This window comes from Sus scrofa, chromosome 8, assembly GCF_054392235.1.
Source record: "Sus scrofa isolate SSC_HxYL_T2T_F1_AM1 chromosome 8, Sscrofa_HxYL_maternal_Yorkshire_Landrace_v2.0, whole genome shotgun sequence".
NCBI lineage: Eukaryota > Metazoa > Chordata > Mammalia > Artiodactyla > Suidae > Sus > Sus scrofa.
This window is the reverse complement of record NC_139390.1, coordinates 97,351,844-97,374,937: the sequence shown is the minus strand read 5'-3', so window position 1 is coordinate 97,374,937 and position 23,094 is coordinate 97,351,844. Positions and strand designations below refer to the sequence as shown.

General features: G+C 33.5%; 1 long non-coding RNA gene across 5 annotated transcripts in view; it reads right to left on the bottom strand.

Annotated features, from left to right (window-relative positions):
• The window catches only part of LOC102163618 (uncharacterized), a 501,092-nt gene that overhangs the window by 265,577 nt on the left and 212,421 nt on the right, over positions 1-23,094 (bottom strand). For 4 of the 5 annotated variants that reach the window (XR_014812954.1, XR_014812955.1, XR_014812956.1 and 1 more), the window contains one exon: positions 5,347-5,418. This is a non-coding gene — a long non-coding RNA (uncharacterized LOC102163618). Of the gene's footprint in view, positions 1-3,522; positions 5,419-23,094 lie in introns of those variants that run through there. The other variant, XR_014812957.1, reaches the window with a different exon arrangement.

Sequence of the window (23,094 nt, the reverse complement as noted above, 5' to 3'; positions counted from 1 at the left end):
TAAGAGAAAATTACAGTCCAATAAATCTTATAAATATAGATACAAAAATCCTCAACAAAATACTAGTAAACCAAACTCAACTATAATAAAAGAATGAAACACCATAATAAAGTGGGATTTATTTCAGGAATGCAAGCATGGTTCAGCATCTGCAAATCAACCAACATGATGTACCACAGTGCTTCCTAACATCTAGGGTTTAGACTTATTGTCAAACTCAGTGAAATCATAAGAAATTACATTTCTTCAGTTTTAATGAACAGATGTACCATTATAGACAATCATTGATTTCATTTAGAAAAGTTTTATCTACAAGCTACTAAAATAACACATTAGTCTTGTTAATCTGGGCTGTAAAATGACTTATAATTGAGCTTTCCCCATCAGCACAGATACGGCTTTTTCGATATGTCATGTATCCCCAAAACATGTGACTCAGCTTCTGTTTTTAACTGGTTTGGTATATTTTCCTGAATTAAAGACCAAGTCCTTTTGCCTATGAAAATCTCTTACCTCTTTTTTAATAATCTAAGAGTGCTGCAATGCTATTTTACAGCTGTGGTTCTACAAAAAATTAGATGTAAAATTACAGTGGAGATAACTAATTTTTCTGTATCACTTTATTGGGGTCATTGAGGTATAACACTACTCTTTAATTGCTAAAAATAATAGCATGATTTCAAATGATTTTTATACTTTGGGAATAATATAGATAATGCTCAGAAGATAGCTGTAATTGTTATAAAAGTTATTTTATAGTTTAATTCTTAAACCTGATCTTCAAAACACACTCTATACATATTCTGTTAATACGAATATTGCTTTTAGTATTATTTTCCCATTAGTATTTTTGGGAAGAGTTAATTGCATAATACAAAAAAATAATATGTCATGAGAATAAGGAGTTCCTATCATGGCTCAGTGGTTAACAAATCCGACTAGGAACCATGAGATTGAGGGTTTGATCCCTGGCCTTGCTCAGTGGGTTAAGGCGATTTGGATCATGCATTGCTGTGGCCCTGGCATAGGCTGGGTGGCTACAGCTCCTATTAGACCCCTAGCTTGGGAACCTCCATATGCTGTGGGTGTGGCCCTAAAAAGACAAAAACACAGGAAAAAAAATAGAAAATAATTTATTTACATAACTCCTAGATTAGCTCTCGAAGATCACCTAATGATAAAAGTATAATAGCAATAAACTTTCTGATTTTGCATCCTACATTCAGAAAAACAGCTTGAGAGATTATGCAAACCATAAAATCTAAGTTCACTAAAATTAAAAATAAGATGAAAATTTTATGATAGAGCCACATGCTAACTTTTGGAATTATTTCAGTATTTTCATACTTTTTTTCCCTTCTCATATGCATGATATTATTATGTATTTCTTTAAAAATATCTCACACATTTTTCCCTAAGAGAAATAAATGCCATAATATGTTATCATCACTTCAAATGCTAGGTAATATATTTCAAGAATTCTAATGTTTTTCATTCATTTGATTAGAATATTATCCTTCAAAATTAAATTACAGAGAAAGCAAACAAAAATAATTTCCATTACAAAACTTTGGTTAATTGTGAAATACTCTCATGCTATTTTTACTTTATTTATTTGAATTTGCAATAACAAGAGTTAGTCTTTCTACTAGAAAATCAAGTTGCCTTCAGTTAGAGCTATCAATCAAATCAAGTTATGTTGAGTAGTGGAGTAGACTAGAGCGATCCACCATGAATCTGCAGGGGGTCCATTCTGTTACATAATATATGAATTCTTCTAGACTATTTATAAATGACTCACTCTCAAATTAGGTTTTTGATTTGCATATGTACTTATTTGTTTAAGAAAGGGTATGATGGCCTCTAGTGGTACAGAACAAAATACCAATCCTTACATTTTCAAAACAATAATAAAAATGTTTTTAATAATAAATAATAAAACTTATGAAGTTCATGTATGTTTTCTCCATGGAGCACTGTAATATTTGAAATAATTACTCTCAGCTCATTGATGCAAATAAATACATGGTAAAACACATTCAATTGTCACATACATAAATTGCATACTTAAGTATAAGATAAAAGGTTATTGAATGTTTTTAATTGTAGGTGATATATTATTATTGATGAAATAATAAGATTTTAATAATTTTAGGGAATTTATTCATATTTTAATTTATTGAAAATAGCTGTGTTTGTGAACAATCATAATAACTGAGAATTTATTATCTGCCAAGAAATGTGCTGTTTTACACATAGGAGCTATTTAACTTTACAACCTGATCAATTCACATGACTGTAATGCATAATGATCTCTGTTCCTATAGTTTTTCCTTTTCTAAAATATGTAACTCATGTTTTATAAGGGAACTAAGCTCTAGGAATTTATATTTTTAGGGCAACATACTATATTGTAAAGCCAAAGGCAGGTTTCACATCAGGGTTTTTGTTTCCTGAGCCTAAAATCTCAGTAACTATTTTATTTTATTTATTTATTTTTTTGTCTTTTGTCTTTTGAGGACCGCACCCATGGCATATGTAGGTTCCAAGGCTAGGGGTCTAATTGGAGCTGTAGCTGCCGGCCTACACCACAGCCACAGCAACCCCAAATCTGAGCCATGTCTGTGACCTACACCACAGCTCACAATGCCAGATCCTTAAACCACTGAGCAAGGCCAGGGATCGAACCTGCAACATCATGGTTTCTAGTCGGATTCATTTCCGCTGCACCGCAATGGTAACTCCTCAACAACAATAACAACTTTATATCAATACTCAATACAATGGTGTCACATTGAATTATGGAATTCAAATAACTAACTCTTCAAAAGTATGATGATATTTTATGAGAATTACTAAAAGAATGTTAAGAGTATTATAATGATATGGATTATAATATAAAAACAGGGAAATTATTAAAAGATTGTAATTTTAAAGTTATTTGTTATCATGCTTATATGAGTATCAGTCTCAGTTTCAAATTATTTTTATAAAATAAAAGACATAATTTTTATATTGTGATTAATTGCTAACATACCTTAGTTCTCACCAAATATAAACTGTAAAAACAGAGATTTTGTCATTATCTTATTTAGAAGACTGGATTATTTTAACCACTGGATGTTGTAAATGAAGCAAACCAGTGCCTCTTAGAAATTTTCATTAGAATAACTAGGGAAGTATTTCTACTTTTTGTCAAGTTAGCATGCAACAATATTCCTTCCCACCCCCCTCTGATACTGGGTTTATCAATAATTTATTACTTTTTCTTGCTGGTTATTATTCCATTGTATAGATATGCCATCATTTGTTTGTCTACTCACTCATTAGTTAAAAGATTGTGAGTAGTTTTACAGTGATTGTGAAGCTATATTCATGCCCAATTTTTATGTGAGCATGTTTTTACTTTTATAAGATAAATAGCTGGTTATATAGTAATTATGTTTCACTTGACATGTCCAACTGATCTACTTTTAACTTCCAGATTTTCCTTGAAAAAAAATTCTACTCTAATCAATATTATTTTTCTTTTTTATATTTTTATTTTTTTTATTTCCCCAATACATTTTCTTGTACAACATGGTGACCCAGTTAAACATATATGTATACATTCTTTTTTCTCATTTTTCATTTTGGTTCATTTTCCCTGAACATCTCTACCAAAATTTCTACCTTGTATTTAAGAGTTTGATTACTTTAGAGAAATTTTCTACTTCTTTTCTTTCCTTCTTTCCTTTCTTTCCTTCTTTCCTTCTTTCCTTCTTTCCTTCTTTCCTTCCTTCTTTCCTTTTTTCCTTCCTTCCTTCCTTTCTTTCTTTTCTTTCTGCCATGCCTGTGGCATGTGAAAGTTCCCAGCCTGGGATTGAACCTGTGCCACAGCTGTAACCCAAGCCTCTGTAGTGAAAATGCTGAAGACTTAACCTGCTGTACCAGAGGAGAACTCTGAGATACTCTCCTTTTATTCTATTAGTTTTCTCTTGTATAAAGAGGAAATAACATTGCTGGACTTGCTACTCTGTAATTTTTATACTTTATATTTAGCTTATTTTGAAGAGCCATATAAAAATTATCTTTTTGCACACACTTAAAGAAGTATTTTGGATATACATGTGCTTTCTTTTTGAAACATATACTTAGGCTGCTTTCTAACTTGGATTTGGTTTTCATTAGTTTATTGGGTAAGGATGAACAGGAGATAATATAGAGGAGGCAAATATATATATTACTTTGAAATATTTATTCAATGGTTCTTTTAATTATTCTCACAGGTTATAAAAGGGCCAGTGTGGGGGTGGGGGTGGGGAATCATGCTATTAAACTGAGTAGAATGACAGCTAGAGTGTTCTTCTGTTTAGTGGTAACATATGATTTGCATATGAGTTCTTAATTTTCAAAATTCCTGCTTAAAAAAAATTTTTCCCATTTTTCTATCACCCACCTATTTGTCTTTATATATACATATATATGTACATAGCAATTTTGATGACTATTTCTTTATGATGTATCCTGTTAGATGACCTAAAAACATGAAGAAATCAATAGCACAATAGCATACTAATATGTGCTCATTATGCTAGAATTCAGAATATTAAATTACTCTGAGAAGGCCGTTTTGCCCTTATAATATAGTAAGATATAGCCTAAAGTTCTGAATTTTAATAGAATATACAGACCAACATGAATTTGCAGACAGTATTAGACTATGATCAACTCCTTAGCTTTTCCCTCATTCAAATCTCTCATCCTCAAGGGCAACAACGTCTTAGAAGTGAAATAATGTTTGTTTTTTCCAACATCTCCTCAAATTTTTTTAAATACAAAATGATACAGTGCTCTAAAATACATTAGGGTCAAATAAACCATCAGGGCCTCCAAAATTTACATACAAAATTAAGTCATTGCTGAGAAACAAAGTGAGTCATATATGCAAAAATCTCAAGTTGAAGTTTGGAAGTATGGATAGACAGATAAAATCTTTTTGTTATGTTTGAACTGAAGTTAGGAAAGGAAATTTGGGTTAAAACTTTTAAGAGGTCTACTTTCACACATAATTGTGAAGCTCCATTATCAAAGAATTAATAACTTTGATTATATAGAGAATCACACAAAAGAGAAGTTGGAAAGTATCGTGGGGTGAATCGTGTCCCCCTCTAAATTCTTATGTTGAAGTCCTAACACCCAGTGTTGCTGTATTTGGAGATACAGATTTTAAGGAGATAATTTAGGTTCAATGAGGTCATGTGTGTAGAACTGATATCATTATAAAAGAGAGAGGATGCAGAGATAAAAAGCCATGTGAAGAGATAAAAAGCCATGTAAAGACACAGTGAGATGATGACTACTTACAAGTCAAGGAGAGAGGCCTCAGGAGAAACAAAATCTTCCGTAATGTTGATCTTAGACCTCTAGCCTCCAGAACTGTGAAAAAAATAAATTTCAGTTGTTTAAGCCACCCAATCGTCTGATATATTATTATGACAAACCTTGAAGACCAGTACAGAAGGAATATCAATACAGTGAATTAGTGGATTTTAAGTCATATTGTGAACAGCCCTTGGTATTAGGACATTTATGTTTGGGGCTCTGGCAAGATTAAAGGTTTTTTTGCAGGAGCTTAGGTTAAGGAATTTCTGTCATTGACAAAGGAACCAATGTTGGTATTCTAAGCAGACTGTTTCTTTGTTCCTTATTGTCTGCCAAAAGTTGTGTCTCAAAGCTTTTCTTTAACTTATCCCTTTCCAATACTTTATTTTCCAACTTAAGATAACACAATTTTGCTTTAAAAAAAAGAAATTCTGACTAGTGCAAAGGAAATTATAAGAAATAATCCATATATTAGAAACTAAGGTTATTAACTTAGAAGTAATGACTTTTGGTTACTGCATGTCACATGTATATATGTGTGTGTGTGTGTGTGTGTATATATGTGTGCGTGTATATATATATGCTTAAATATAAAGCAGTCATAGTTTATACCACTTTCTATTACTTATTTCCATTTATATTATCACATGTGCATTAATTGGTCATTAATAATTTATAAATTTGTAAATTTATTCCGTAAATATTTATTGAATGCTTATAAAAATTCAGGCACTGTGCCAGTTTATGTAGTCCTATTGTAAATAAATATAGATAAGATCCTCATACCCAGAAGCCCAGATGGAATTTACACTTGACAATTTGTTGCAAACAATACATTTTACCTGAGAAACATCTATTTTGTTTTTAATATTTTGATTATACTTAGTGCTACATACCTACTTATATAAACTCAGATGAGCATTTTAAATTAATTTTGAAGGGTTTTCAAAGAAAAAAAGCAGGTGAGATAAATGATATGAACCTTTATAGTTTTTAATAAATACTTTAAAATTATTAACAAGAAAGTACAATCTGATAAATATTATGAGAATGTCCATCTCACTGCATACTAGCCAGGAATGAAAGTTAATAAATGAACTGTTAGCCAACAAATTGTCTCTTGACCTTTTTATTAATTCTCTAATTATTTCTAGTGAGTTGACTTGGCCTCCATATTTTAAAAAATTCTATTTCCTTTACTTTTCCACTTAGAAATTTTACAGTTTACAGTTCTCATAATTTTAATTTTATATAGATTACTTAGTAACAATGTTTTTAATTGGTAGTTATATTTGTAGCAAACAGAATTTCCATTAATCTGTCATTTTCAAGATTTAGTGATCTGGCTTAACTAATTCATAACAAATTGTAATCAGCATTATGAAATAGGAAATTGCTTTTATCAGTAAAATTAATCCTATACTGCCTAGTCTAATCATTTCATCAGTAAAAGTCATACAGTTTAAATAGTTTTTAATTAACATATATGTACGTCAGGGTCTTCTAAGAAGCAGATGCCAAGACAGGATTAAAATGCACAGGTTTCAAATTGGAGAAATGCCTATGTGAGGCATATTAGGAAAGAGGTAAATCTAAGAGAGCCTCAGACACAGTTGTGATACTGTTGCGAGACATGTTTTTATAATATTTTCTTAGCCTCTTTGCTGATAACACCATCTTGTCCTTCCTTACTTTGTCCTGTCTTCCTGCTTGAGAAACAGTCACAGTGATGGTAAATGACTTAAGCTTAAGAACAAAGACCTAAAGGCATGGGTTATTCACAGGGTCAGCTGAATGAGGACACAATACATTAGTCTAGGCACACGGGACCTGTGCAGATTGGCACGCCATTTGCACAAGCATGATATGTCCTCTAAAGAATAAGAGAAAGAGGAACCTCATGGCCAAGTGGTTTATGAGTGGTTGTTAACAGAATATGCATTAGCAGAGAGAACCAAGGTGCAAACCTAGGCACACAGGGTTGCCGAAAATAGGCATGCCCTTTGCAGAGGCACAGTGAGGATTCTCTGAAATGCTATGCATAGATAGCTAACTCAAATGCTAATGATTCTTAAATGCCTAAAGTTTAGAGTAAAAGTTGAACCATCTACCAGCTAAGTGACTTTTAAAATAATAAAAGAACTTATAAAATAATAAAAAAAATACCTATATCCTGCACCTACAGCCCCCTTTTCTCTTGACGTAATCCTCAAGAGCACAATAAAAGCAGTGTGATTTCTTGAGGCAGGGCTCTTGGTCCCTGAGACCTTGAGTCCCGGGGGTTCCCACCTTTACTTAAGATTAATGTCTCTGTATCTTGTTTTATGTTAACTTTTTTTCCCTTAAGTTCCATAGCACCCGTTCTTCAGCCCCATCCTGCTGAGCTGGTCTCAGCATGATACCAAGTGGAAGAGAGGAATACATTTAGGAAGAATCCTCCTAGACTGTCACACAGTTTTAAGTTTTGACTTGGGAGTTTTAGAACCATAAAAAGGCCCACCAGGCAATCTCTATGATGGGGGATGCAAGATTTAGCATATTTTACTTTGGAGGGGATATCTTAGTACACTCCTGATCACTAGAACATTTAAAGTTTCATGGAAATGGATTCCTACTTTTTTTTTTTTTTTTTAATGTGCAAGGATTTTACTAGGGAAAATGCCTGTGAGAGCCACCTCAAGACTGCAAAGCAAACACACCCAGTGAAAAGAAAAGGAAGAGAAAATGAGGTGAATGTGTCCTAGGTTGCTATGCAGTCTAAGAAAGGTCAAATAAGGCACTGAGGAGTATTCAAGCCAAGATCAGCCATCAGAAAAGACTTGTGTCTCCTAGGAATGGATTCCCCTTGGTATCCCTGGCATGCTTATTCTTAGACTGGGATGCCTTGGTGACAATGTCTCAGTGGGTTTCAGGGTCCAGTGATTGGGACCCTTGATCAATAACACTCCCTGTAATTGAGGTCTGCCAGGTACATTCTTCTGGATATCAAAACATATTGTAAAATATTAGCATGTAGGTGTTTAATATCAAAATATCTACACAAAATGGACAATGATTTCAGAAATAAGATTAAATTCCACTTCTATCAATTTTAGTGGCATTACCATAAATTATATAATTTATATCTCTGAGCTGAATAAGGGGATATAATAACACTTTACTACATGAGGAATAAATAAATAATGTATATAATATCTGGCTCTGAGTAGATAAGCAACATAAATGCTACATGATATTAACTCTAAGATTTTCTCTATCTGCAAAGTAAGCCTAAAATTATATCAATTGTGAACCTGAATGTGGTTCAAATATTTAACAAAATGGCACTTTAGAAATAACATGCATTTTTTTTTAAAAAGTAAGGGCTTTGGTTTCTATAATTAGGAGTCTAGGTTTCAGATACAGATGCATATTGTTGTCTTTGTCTATGGGTGGGAAGAATTCAGTGATGACAGAGTTTTGCCTTTTGGGAGAGCTATAGTATGAAGAGCTCAATCACTCAAGGACAGACAAGGGAATTAGCAGAAATGTCAAGGTATTTTGAGCCTTTTCAGATATTAAAGAATTCTTAGAAGAACAAAATGGAAAAAAATGTGCAACAAATTCAAGCACAATTATCAATGAGATCTGAATTAAGATAAACTAACAGAATGTATAGATGTGTTATCCCTAAATTATATTTTACAATTAAACAATGAGTTTGTGAAATTCATTGTACTTGCATTCTAATGCAGTATATAATATAACATAGGGAAATATATCTTGTACATTTAAGCTACTCATGTCTAGATCCATTTGGACTTAAAGGCAAAGAAAAAAGTCTAACCTCATCCATCACACATAACAGTTACAGTAAAGAAAAGATTAGGTAAAATAAAAATTACAGTGCCCAAGTATCTGAAGTACAAGAGGAATTTATCAAGAGGAATAATTCCTCTAATGAAAAGACACTTTTCTTGAATAGCAGACTCTTAATGATAACAAGAATGAAAGGTTTAGAATGAAACACGTAGATATTCTGAGTAGAATATTTAGTAGCCTGCAGTGACTTGGTCAGTATAATTTTCAAATCATTTACCCTTTAATATTGATATGCCTACTAAAATAGTTTGTGCTGAGAAAATATCTGGGCTTTAGCTACAGTTAGATTTTCAAAGCCAGTATTAATTTATGTAGAACTGAATCAATCAGAGTTATTTATACTTGTGTAGTTGTTTATTAAATGCTCTTTAATTTCTTTTCACTTTAGTAAGCTCTTATTGTGTGCAATAAATTGAGTATTATGAAAGCTGTTAGCACAGAGATATTTATAAAGAATGACAGAATTAAGGAGATGAAGTTAAAAAGAGAAGGTAAAAATGTGCTGTATTTCAATAATGCCTGAAGAAACAGGGAAAGTCTTCTTTAGGGATGTACACTTTTGCTGTGTGTGGGAGCACAGAATTATATGTTCACTTTCAAATCCATTCTATTATGAGTTGCAACGCTTGTCATCTGTGGATTATATTTTAAATATTTTTTTTCAGTGTTTCATTTGCTTTTAACTTTTCTTACGTCTAAAAATATAATTTCTCATTAAGATGGCAGAAGAGAAGGACTGGAGTTCACCTTCTCTCACAAAAGCAATAACAGTATGACCAAATGCTGAATAACTTTCGACCAAATAGACTGCAAACTATCAAAAAGATATCCTACTCCAGAAGACAAAGAGAAGGCTACATAAAGATGATGGAGCAAGAGGATCATGAGCCAAAGAATGTGAATACTTCTAGAAGCTGGAAAAGGCAAGGAAGACGACTTTCCTTCAGAACCCAAAAGGGAGCCCAGAGAAGCCTTGATTTGAACCCAGGTAGACTCTGTTGGACCTCTAACCTACAGATTTGTACTGTTCAAGCCACCAAATTTGTGATAATTTGAAACAGCAACAATAGAAAATTGATATGTTATGCCTGTTATTTTAGTTTGTCTGTTGCAGGCTAAGATGGAGCAGGGAAATTTTGCATTGATATATAGTAACATAAATTCCCTTTTAATAATAAATAATAGAAATTTAAATTCTAAAAATAAATAAATATAAGTAAAAATGTAATTTCTTATTACAAGCTTTTATACATGTCTGAATTTGTTCTCTAAATATTTACCTTTTATACATTGGTGGGTTGTGATTCTTATTTGGTGGATAAAATTTAAGTATTTTTCAAAGTACACATCCTGGCTTGCCTTTTAAAGGAGAAAATCCAATAAATTATTTTTTATCTTTCATAAAAAGGGCAGCAAGTTTGAGGAGTGAGTTCTGATATTCCTGTGTCCCATTGTAAGATTCCCCTAATTCATTTTTTAAAATATATTTGATATGCAACATTATATAAACATAAGATGTACTGCATGTTAATTTGATATATTAATATATTGCAATGTGATTACCATTGTAGTGATCATTAGAACCTCTATTAAATTATATAATTGTAATTCCTTTTTAGTGGTTGAAATCGTTGTTCTAGAGTATTAGCAAGTTTGGTGATTATAATACAATATTGTTCTCTATATTCATGATACCGTGCATTTAGGATTTATTTATCACTCATTGCCAAGTCTGCACACTTAAACCACATCTGTCCTATGCATTTACCCCCATCTCCTGGTAACCACAATTTTCTGTTTTTATGAATTTGACATTTGTAGATTATACATATAAGTGATATCATACAGTATGTTTGTTTCTCTGTCTGACTTAGCTCACTTATATATTCAAGGTCCATCCATATTATTTGCAAAGGCAGGATGTCTTTCTTTCTTATGGTTGAATAATATTCCAATGTGTATGTGTATATATATACATGGGGTTAATTGCCTGGATCAATTTATAAGCTGTCTTCTTTCACTAAGTATGTACATATTACATAATCCAAGTTTGGTTGAATCTGAGGATATGGAACTATGGAAACAGAGAACTGTAAAGTTAGTTATATTCTGTTTTTCCACTGTTGGGAGGGTTGGTGTCTTTAACTCCACTTTGTTTAAAGGTCAAATATATACACACCCACATCTTTATCCTTTGATCTCTTTATTGATGGGCATTTAGTTGTTACCATATCTTGAGTATTGTAAAAAAAAAATGCTGCAATAAACATGGGAAGGGAATGCCATTATCTCTTAGATATGTGATTGTCCTTTTTTTTTTTTTTTTTTTTTTTTGAGTGCATACCCAGAAGTGAAATTGCTGGACCATATGATGGTTCTATTATAATTCTTGAGGAAACATCATACTGTTTTCCACAGTGGCTGCACCAGTTTACATTCATACCAACAGCGTATAAGTATTCTTTTTTTCCACATCCTTACACATTCTTAATATCTTGTCTTCTTGATAGCCATTCTCACAGGTAAAAGGTGATATCTTGTTTTTGTAATGCATTTCCTTGATGATTAGTGATGAGTATTTTTTCATGTAACTGTTGGCCATTTGGATGTCTTCTTTGGAAATATCTTTTTAGTTGCTTTGCTCATGTTTTAATTGCATTTTTGTTGTTATTAAATTGTATAAGTGTTTTATATATTTTGGTTATTAATCCCTTAGCTGAAATATGGTTTTCAAAAGCTTTGTCTCATTTTGTAGGCTGCTTTCTAATTCTGTTCATTGTTTCTTTTGCTGTGCAGAAACTTAAGTTTGATATAGTCCCATTTGTTGATTTTTGCTTTCAGTGTTTTTGCTTTTGGTGTCATATGCAAAGAAATCACTGCCAAGACCAATATCAAGGAGCTTCTTTCCATTCCCTGTATTTTATTTATTTATTTACTTACTTACTTACTATGTCTTTTTAGGGTAGCACCCAGGGCATATGGAAGATCCCAGGCTAGGGGTCAAATTAGAGGTGCAGCTGATGGCCTAAGCCACAGGCACAACACAGGATCTGATATGGATTTGCACCCTACACTACATCTCACAGTAACACCAGATCCTTAATTCACTGAGCAAGGCCAGGGACTGAGCCCATGTCCTAATCGATACTAGTTGGTTTCAGTACCACAGAGCCACAATGGAGAACTCTCCCATTTCCTCCATTCTTGAACAGAAATCAGCTCTATGACTTTTGGTTGTTTTTTTTTTATGGCCACACCCACAGCATATGGAGGTTCCCAGGCTAGGGGTTGAATCAGAGCTAAAGCTTCTGATCTATGCCACAGCCACAACAATATCAGATCTGAGCTGCATCTATGACCTACACCACAGCTCACAGTATGCCAGATCCTTAACCCACTGAGCAAGGCCAGGGATCGAACCTGCAACACCATGGTTCCTAGTTGGATTCATTTCTGCTGCACCTTGATGGGAACTCCAACTCTGACTTTTGCCAAGAGTGACTACTCTTATGGAGACAAAAGAAATGAATGAAATGGAGGAAAAGGGGGTCCCTAAAACAATGTCAGACCCAAATGTACACAACAAAAATAATAATAAATATACACAATAAAAATAGTAAGACTTCCCGCAATGTTTCATACTCTGGAAGTAAGTCAAACACTTGGGCCTTCACTTTCCTATCAAGCAAAGTTAGAAAAACTTGGTGAAAAGAGAACTTGAAAAGACTGACTTCCATATAGTATGTACTTGCCCAATCAATACCATGAAGGAAGCAAAATTGCTGACAAATAGGACCAAGATTCACTCCAATGAAAAGAATCATAAACATCATGTGGACCAAAGCTGTCATTCTCTAGGGTAGAATAGATAACTTTGCCAAACCTGAACAGTCAGTGCTCCCTTGTGGTTGGGTCATCAGAATTATCAGAGATCAGTTAATCTTAATCAGAAATTCAGCTTATCTAACAAACAAATAAATATGGCATCACTGAGCACTAACTACATGTGAATACTTCTTTTGTGCTTTTTCAAAGTATGATTTCTTCCCAAATGGAATCTACAGAGTGGAAGCCACTTGTGAATAGTCATGGCAGGCCCAAAGAGCATCAGAGAAAATGAAAACCAAGACAGATATGTAAGAATGGCCTCAGCATTTATATTTTAAGAACTGACCCACAATGAGTACTGAAAATTAACTTAAATAATCTGTTCCTAAACAGTAATATATTTTGTTTTAATTATCTGTTTACATCTAGGACAGCTACAAGATAACCATTTAATTTCAGAAAAATATAATCCTTTAGGCTTAAATATATTCACTTTTTATTTATAGTTCTGTAACTGACTGAATAGTAATAACAAAAAGTATTTTCTTCTCTTGATTTCATTCATGTGGTCAGTTGCACTTGTAAAAATGAATCTGACCAAATCAAAAAATGCTGCACTGACAAACTGTGAGCAATGATAATAATTCCACTAATGCAGTTGCCAAGTACACTAATTATCCTAATGATGATTCAGTCGTCTGATAATCACATCCCCCAAGGACCATATACAGTCAATCCACACAGCTGTAGAGTCCTCTCCAGGCTCATTTTGCTTATTCCTGTCTTGGTAAAAACTACATAATATTACTTTATTAGCATAAAATAATCATCATAGCTGAACATGAGCTGAACATACAGACAGCTAGACTGCTGAAGGGTAATTGAGGAGACTTCTGCAGGAGATGTTTAGTCCTGTCATTCATTTCTCCCATGCCTGATAGAGCTATAATTTAGACCAGAAATCTGCTTCCATCTAAAGTAATGGTGTGGATTTTGAAGGAATAAAAATACTGAAGTGATCTATTTATCTAAATCAGTGGGCATAATGCTTGATAAAAATATTTTGCAATCCCAACTAAATGATGTCTTTATTGGTTTGCTGGCAAATGCTTTTTCTTTCCTTCCTGAATTCTCAAGTAGTGACCCAAAGTAGTTTTCACAAGTATACTCAACTTTAAATTCTAATTTGCAAAAAAAAAAAAAAAAAATAGTATTTACCTTATCACAGAAGTAAGCTAGCAAAACTTTTATTTGGCAAAAGGACCTGATGATTATTTATTTCACATTCATTAATTTTCCAAAATTTTTTTTAACCTCTTAACTAAATTTCTTGATCAGACTTTTTCAAGAAATGGCAAGGTTTTGAGATTTTGCCATTTGTGTGCTAACAAGTTAGGCTGTCATAGTTTCAGGGAGGCAGAAGAGGCTCCTAGGTCAGAGACAAAAGATTTTATTATGCATGGCACAGCATATGACATGCGCAGCATGTCTGCATCAGTTCCCCTTGTTCTCTCTGTCCTGTGGGGCAATGTGGAGTGACCCAGGTGGATTCTGCCCATACCAGTGGTTTGGATTACAACTGAGCAATATAAACTAAGGAAACCCCAATCTTTGATAGAATCTACTAAAAATCTGCCTAATGTTTGCCCCAGAAGGGAGAGACAGATTATCTGTACTATCCTGAAGAGCAATCAAATCTGCTGTCTGCCCTACATGAAGAAACTATCCATATTTTCAACCTTGCAAAGTAGTTCAGAAAAACAAGGCAGAGTTAAATCTCTGCTTACAAGACGTGTAGAAACACAAGAGACTAATACAAATTCTCTCCCAACAGATTTTCCAAGTTATACTCTGATAATTTTCAGAAACTGTCACTCTCCAGATACACTTTACTTTGATATCATTTTTAACTTTCCTTTTGTTTTCATTTGTTTGTTTCAAGTAGAATAAGAACATATAACAAATGGAACCAAGAAGAGAGCAGGTATATAAAACTGGGTTCTCCAAAAATAGATGCCAAGATAGAATTACACATGCAAGATATTTGCTGGGAGATAAGGCTTTTGTAGGTAAAGGAGGAAAAGAGCAGAGTTGGCCAGAGAGCTTTCAGAAAACAATGCCCATTTGGCTCCTGTAAAAGAGTGGAGGGAGGTAAAGAGGGCTCGACAGGAAGAGACTCAGATTGCAGTGAGATTCTTAGGAATACCCATCCAACCTGAAGAGGAGTCCCAGAGCAAAGATTATCAATAGAGGAAGCCCATTCTATGCCCAAATGATTTCAGCCACTGACGCAAGAGAACATAGACTTGGCTTGCATGCTGTGTGGGATCCCATATATGTAGCATATATAGCAGGTCAGCTAGATACTCTGAAAAGCAAGTTCTCTTTTGAGAGATCTCAGCAGAACACACGCAGAACACACACAGAATTGCTGAAACAAGGATAGTGAAACTTGCAAAGATACTTAAGCAGCCACAGTTTACACCTGTCTTGGAATATCCTCTGTTTCATACATGTTTCAAATGTTTCCATCCTGGAAAGTTATTATTAAATATAAGGTGATGTTTATGTTTTACAACTAGATAATAAGACATAAATCCTCAACTCCCTACAAGAAAACATAAAAATTGACTGGTAGGAGCAAAATGAGTAGCAAAAGAGATTTCAGAGTTATAGTGTAGAACAGCGGTCAGCTAACTTTTTCTTTAAAAGCCTGGATAATAAATATGTTTAGTTTTCATGCCACACTGTCTGGCATAGCTACCCATTTCTGCCCTTGCAATGCGAAAGCGGCCATTGACAATATATAATCAAATGGCTGGGGCTGTATACCAATAAAACTTATTCCAAAAATAGTCCTGGGCCAGATTATAGTCCATGGACCATAGCCAGGCAACTACTGATGTAGAATAATGTACTATGGAGTTCCCGTCGTGGCGCAGTGGTTAACGAATTCAACTAGGAACGATGAGGTTGCGGGTTCGGTCCCTGCCCTTGCTCAGTGGGTTAACGATCCGGCGTTGCTGTGAGCTGTGGTGTAGGTTGCAGATGCGGCTCGGATCCCACGTTGCTGTGGCTCTGGCGTAGGCCTGTGGCTACAGCTCCAATTAGACCCCTAGCCTGGGAGCCTCCATATGCCGCGGAAGCGGCCCAAAGAAATAGCAAAAAAAAGACAAAAAAAAAAAAAAAAAAGAATAATGTACTATGTTCTCTGCACATGTTTGTTGTTACTATACATGACCAATGGTAGAAATTGACCAACCGATGGCAATTCCCTTCTAAGACATATGGAAGCCAAACGTGTTTTCTCTGAAAAGTTGTCTATTGAAAAAAACATCTTTAGAACACCACAAACATGTTTGCTGTTGTATGAAATTATTCTGTGCTTTAGGGCACAGAAGAAGGTTCAAATACAGGCCATGTAGCTATTGATGCTTCAATAGATCAAGTAAGCATATGGAGGGCTGGCAAAAGGTGGAGAAATGAGATTATATATAAATGCATCCCAATATATTCCATTTTTAGCATATCACGTATTTAAATGAAGATATTTTTTCTATTAGAAAAAATAATTTACATGTATTTATTGGTATACAAATTTGAGATAGAAACTAGAAAACAAAATTGTGATAATAAGGTATAAACATTTTCATTTTGTTCTTGAGTAGAAAATGAAAAAAGAAGACTCACTGGTTACTCAAGTATATATACAACCCTTTGATTTAGTTTGCATTCTCCTAAAAGAGCAGCTAGTTTAGATGTAAGTAGCTTATTCGGTAAACGAACCGAAGAAGTGGGGCTAAAGTGGAACAAATAGGAAAAAAAATTGCCCAAAAGGATGCTGTTGTCAGAGTTGCCTTGATAGATAACATAGACTCATTTCCTCTGCAACCTTTGGCAAGTCACGCTTTCCACCCAGAATTATCTGATTGTCTGCAAAAAAAATATCTTATTTTTTGGAAACAGACATTATTAACTTACTTTTTACTTCTAGTCCTTTTAATTAGTACAGAATAATTCCATAAATAATCTACTTTTAAAAAAAGTTTGAACTTTTTTTTTCCATCAGAAATCTTCCTAATTCAAAGGTGATCATGAGGTCTATCAGCTCCACCTAAAATCAATAACTAGAGAGCATTATTTTAAAATATGAAAGCAATGATCCCATTGCACTTATTCATGACCAAGTTGGTTCCTTCTTTTACCACTCTAAACAAAATTTAATTGTAAAATCCCACCTGGAACTAGACTAAATGCAGGGTGCAAGTGGGTTTGGTTGGAGCTAGTGGGCTAGTTACTCATTATACAATTGTGTTAATTAACAGAATTATATCCTTTAGAGCCAGATGATAAACATACTTCAAATTAAATGCAAACTCTGATTAATTGGTAGTGGCTGCCTAGAGGTGTGGGTTGAGAAAACTTTCACTTGTAGGCTAAATGAATAAGCACTCCTTGGCTAATTTACTGATATATGCAAGGACACAAAGTATCATACTGGCTGTTCCTGAACTAAATATTCATACACTATGCCTTGGAGAAATTCTAATGAGGTCTATCAGGGAATCCACTTAAAATACTATATGACTGTGTAAACTTGGTCAATTAACTCTGTTGTGCCTATTTCTTTATATGGGGATAATACTAATACTTACCAAAGCATTTTTGTTTGTTTTATTGAAAAGAGAGGTGATGTGATGTATAAATGAAACTAACATAAGTTGCATAGCAGAGTACCTAAAAATTAAGGAATCAATAAATGCTAATTGTTATAATTACCATGACCAGGCAAGCCATCAGCAACATTGACCTGTGTCAGGCACTGCGCTAAGAACTTTACATCTTTTTTTCTATTTCATATCAGTAACATAAAATAGATATTTTTGCTACAATTATGTAAATGAAGACAACTAACTGTTGAGAATTTTATGTTGCCTTACATAAAGTCAAAAATTTAGTTTGGGGAACAGAAGTAAATCCAGATATGTGATTTGCTGACCGTGGCAACCCCTATCATCCTAAGCATATATATATATAACAATATATATTTTTTTGTAATAATAACTTGCTTTAATGGTATGAATTAAATTTATATATTTTTATTTGAATAAAGTATTTCTTTTTCTTTTTTTTTTTTTCTTTTTTTTTAGGGCCACATCCATGGCATATGGAGATTCCCAGGCTAGGGGTTGAATTGGAGCTGTAGCTGCTGGCCTACACCACAGCCATAGCAATGCAGGATCTGAGCCACGTCTGCAACCTACACCACAGCTCATGGCAATGCCGGATCCTTAACCCACTGAGCAAGGCCAGGGATCAAAGCTGCATCCTTATGGATGTTAGTCAGATTCATTAACAGCTGAGCCATGATGGGAACTCCTGAATAAGATATTTCTGAAAGCTCTTTGTAATCACCCTAATTTATAGTAAGATGAATGCAAATATTAGCCTATGAGTGAAAATTTTCTTACAAAAACATGAACAGGATCTTTCTTTTAGGAAAAGGGTAAACAAAGTCATAGTAACCATTTAGAGATAGATATTAAGTATACTCACATGAAAATTTGTAGTTAGAAGTATTTTGTATTGTTAGCATAGACAATACAAATTATGACAACAATTAAGCAAAAATTTTCTCCCTAAAAGCAGTTAAATAAATAGCCCTGGTCAGTCTGAATAGGTCTTGAGAGTAAGTTAATGGTATGAGAGTTCCTCCTGAAATTTCAACTTTCAGGGATACACAGAATCAAATATACCAATAAGATGCATATGCTATACACTCTTAAAAGGAAACCCCCAAACCCATATTCTGTTGGAAGGTAGATTAAATAGTTGTTCACCAAGGATGCATTTGCACAACTGTAGAAGCTTGACCTTGTGATTTGCTTTGTTCAACAACATGCAGTCATAAGTGGCAGTGTGCATATTCTTGTGATTTAAGAAAAGAGTCAGTTTGGCAAAAGCAGAGTAGCATTGGAGACCATGGCTAGAGAAGAGGTTATAGAATTAGATCTCAAAGACAACTCTTTACTATTTGAGATCATTGCTAGTTACAACTGTCTTAACTATAAACGTTGTCTAGGGTTGAAATTTCTTTTACAGCCATTCTACAGCCTTAGTCCATAATATTGTAACAAAGAATATATAACTGGGAAATACCAGCACACCCAAGTTTGAAAGCTTGGGAGCAGCTTCTTGGTGAATCTCTACACAAATTATTCATGATAGAAACAAAAAATGTTTATTTGTTCTCAAGGCAAACTAAAAAATTATAGAACAATATCACTCCCCTCATTTTTGCCATTGTCCTGAGACTGCTTCCTTTACTTTTTAAATGAAAGTCCATATTTCATTTCTCAAGGATGGTCAGAGTAATTTTATTTCACAGAGTGACTGCTACTTTAATTTTCTACTTCTAGCGAATATTCCATGCTTACTGTAGATTACTTCCAGATGTACTAAATCTTTTGTGCCATTGGAAACCACCCTTTGTGCCATTGGAAACCTCCCTGTTCTTCCAAAATAACTTCCAATGCTTATTCTCTGTGAAAGCCTTGCTAATGACTTGCCCTGGCTGAATGCAAGGGTTATATTATCATAAACAACTGATTTTAAAAGTATAAAATTGAATGGGAGTTCCCACTGTGGTGCAGTGGGTTATGAATCCAACTGCAATGACTTGGGTTGCTGTGGAGGTGCATGTTCAATCCCTGGCTTGGTGCAGTGGATTAAGGATACACAGCATTGCCACAGCTGTGGCATAGGTGGCTGCTGTAGCTTGGATATGATCCCTTGCCTGGGAACTTCCATATGCTGCAGGTATGGCCATAAATTAAAAAATAAATAAATAAACTTTAAAAAAATAAAGTAAAATTGAATTATATATGAGCTTGTTCTTAAAAGTCTCATGGCCCTACCAACTGGATACGTCTGACTTGGAATTTCTTTTGTTTGTTCTTTTCAACTGTTTCACTTTGGTTGTGTCAGAAGTAGAAAGTTCTTCCTAGCTTTACTAATTTATTCTAGTCTCTCTTTCCTTTCAGTCACACATAATTCTGGACCTTTCTTTACATAACCCAAACATTAAATTATTAGGAAGCTTAACTATGGTTTATTTCTCTACTTTTACATTAGTAATACCAAAAAATGGCAGAAATTTTAAAATATGTATCTTTCTCTTAGCAAATAGCAAGTTTGAAGAGTGCGGCTTCTTTTCCCGTTATTCTTTATAGGCCTAGGAGAACACTTAGAGATTTGTCTTGCCTAGTACAAAACTATCCTTCTGTTCCTCTTTTGAAAGCAGAAGTACCCGCAGGAAGCTTTTGTTTCTTTATTAATAATGAAATTTGCTTTTCCTTTTTTTGAATTTCAGGTTTGCAATGGACCTTAGAGAGCTAATCTAAAAATATGCCTTTCTCTTCCAAAAAAGCATTGCCAAGTATTGTAGAGGATGATAAATTTCAGAACTTTGAGTTGTTCAATTCCTTGACATGCTGATTTAACAATGTTCAAATATCTACCATTTTAATAGATGTTTTAATTATAGTTTGGATACGTATAAGTGGTCTCTACTTATGCTTCCAAAGCTACAAACAAGAGTAAACAAAGCAGAACACGACTTTATTTCACTGGTTATAAAAATACGCTTAAAATCCTGTGTGATTTCTCAGTAGGAAAACAATAGATATGTATGTAAGGAAGGTAAAAAAAAAATTATAAAGAAGAAATATGTATATACCCAGTGTAAAATCACATTGAAAAATGCCAAAGATATAAATAAGCAGTATTTAGAAATGGTGTGAGTTGATTGGCAAAGATGTATTACAGTAGGATTAGTCACAGATGCAAACAATTTACAGGATAATTAGAATTACTCTTTGGCATACTGACTGACCATTAAAGACAAAATTCATTTTAATAAGTTTATAATTATGATACTGTGCTATGATGGATTTGTTTATGAGCTTCGTTCTCTTTCATCTCTGCACCCATGCAAACATGTCCTTCACAGACAGAAAAGCACAAAGGTGCTTCTAGTTTTAGTGGCTTCTTATTCTTGATAATGTTGTTGCTGTTGTTAATGTCAATGATCTAATCATTATGAGAAAATCTGTGTTGTGATATGAATTCAGAAGTGTACTGACCAATATTTTGGAGGAAAAAGGAACTCTGCCTAAATATGTCAATTGGCCATTTAAAATTCATACTAATTTAAACATGTTTGCATACTTGCCATTTAAGTGATATAAAATATGCAAAATTAATTAAAATGGTCAAATATGCAGAGGCTTTCGACATCTTAATCTTATATATGTTGGTCTTTTTAATAGTTCACAATATTTTTCTCTGCTTTAAGACTAAGAATTAATTTTAGACTGTTCACCAGAAGACAAAGTCTTTCTTCCATCTTTTGACTACTACAATACTGCATGAAAATTCAAAAGAATTCACTGACCAATTGAGTATGTGATGGATTTGATATTCTCAGCATAATATCCAATTATATTCAATTTCTATCTCTTCATGACAACATGTGAATTTTTTGAATTGGTATATCAGGAACATTTTGAAACTGATTCAGTTAAAAATATTTTGACACTGACTTTAGAATGAAATATTAGTACATTTTTTGATGAATATTCCAATATGGGGACACATGTCTGAAGCCATTATGAAAATTTAATTTTTGTTTAACTAGAAGCTCTTATTATCTGAATCTGTAGACTCTATATTCTCTGACTCTAAAATATAAGCTAAGTCTCACTATACTCTTTCTGGTGCTCAGAAGTATACATTTCCATTTAATGATTTTTTTGACATATTTGAAAGTAGAATTATATTTGGAGAGACATTGGGAAAGTAACTAGTTGAATATTGATATAAAAATTCATGTATCCTCCAGTAAAGAGTTTCTTTCAGAACTAATCTTTTTTCTATATCTCTTTAAGAAGATTTTTAGATATATATTTGTATGTTTGTATATGTCAGTATAGACAGTAATTTACGTACAATATTGAGCACAGATCATTTTTAAAGTGTATAATGGATATTTATTTATTTATTAAATGGCTGTATCTGCAGCATATTGACGTCCTGGGCCAGGGATTGAACCCTAGTCTCAGTGACCTGATCCTTTAACCCACTGCATCAGGCATGGGATTGAAAGCGCACCTCCACAGTGATCTCAGTGGGTCCAGTAGGACTTTAATGCATTATACCATGGTGGGAAATTCTGAATAACTTTATTTTTAGTTGCAAAATTTTGTAACATTGGTAAAGATAAGATGACTGGATGATGAAAATATGAACATTCATAATACAAGGGGCAATGACTCAGATGCTGTTTTTTGTGTGTACTGTTTTCACTTCTAAAAAATTGTATATATGGCAATTTTTCAGATATTAAAACACTTATTGATGCATAAATGCTGTTCAGATATAGTAACCAAAAATTTACAGCATTCACTTAGTGTTATATTAGTAAAAGGAATACAAAAGAAATTGAAAAGATGACAATTTCACTCAAAGCAATTCCACTAATTATAAAATAGCAAACATGCAAAAGAACATTTGAACTGGCTTCAGAAATATTTTGGAAAAATACATTAATAAGACATTTCTGCTAGTAAATTTAAAAAATAGTATTTGTTTGGACAGATCTATTATATCCACTGAAAATACTTTATTAGAGTGATTTTAATTGTAAATTGCATATGGGGGGAATGAAGATGTTTAATTATAAGCATTTGGTAGGTAAATGCAAAATATTAGAACTCTGTAGCGAGAAGAAATGTTTGCAGTCTTTTAAAAAACATGTACATTCACATCAGTATTACTAAACAGAAGACTCAAGTAGGGCACATCTATTCAAGAGCTTTCTTTTCCTCCCCTTCTCTTCATAGCAATCCAACTGTGTTAAATCATGCAAAGAGAAAACGAACAAATAATTCACTCCAAGGCTGGAAATCAATGTTGCAGAATACCTGAGAGATAGAGGCCACTCATCAGCAAGCCCAACCAGGCATTAAGAAATTAATGCTG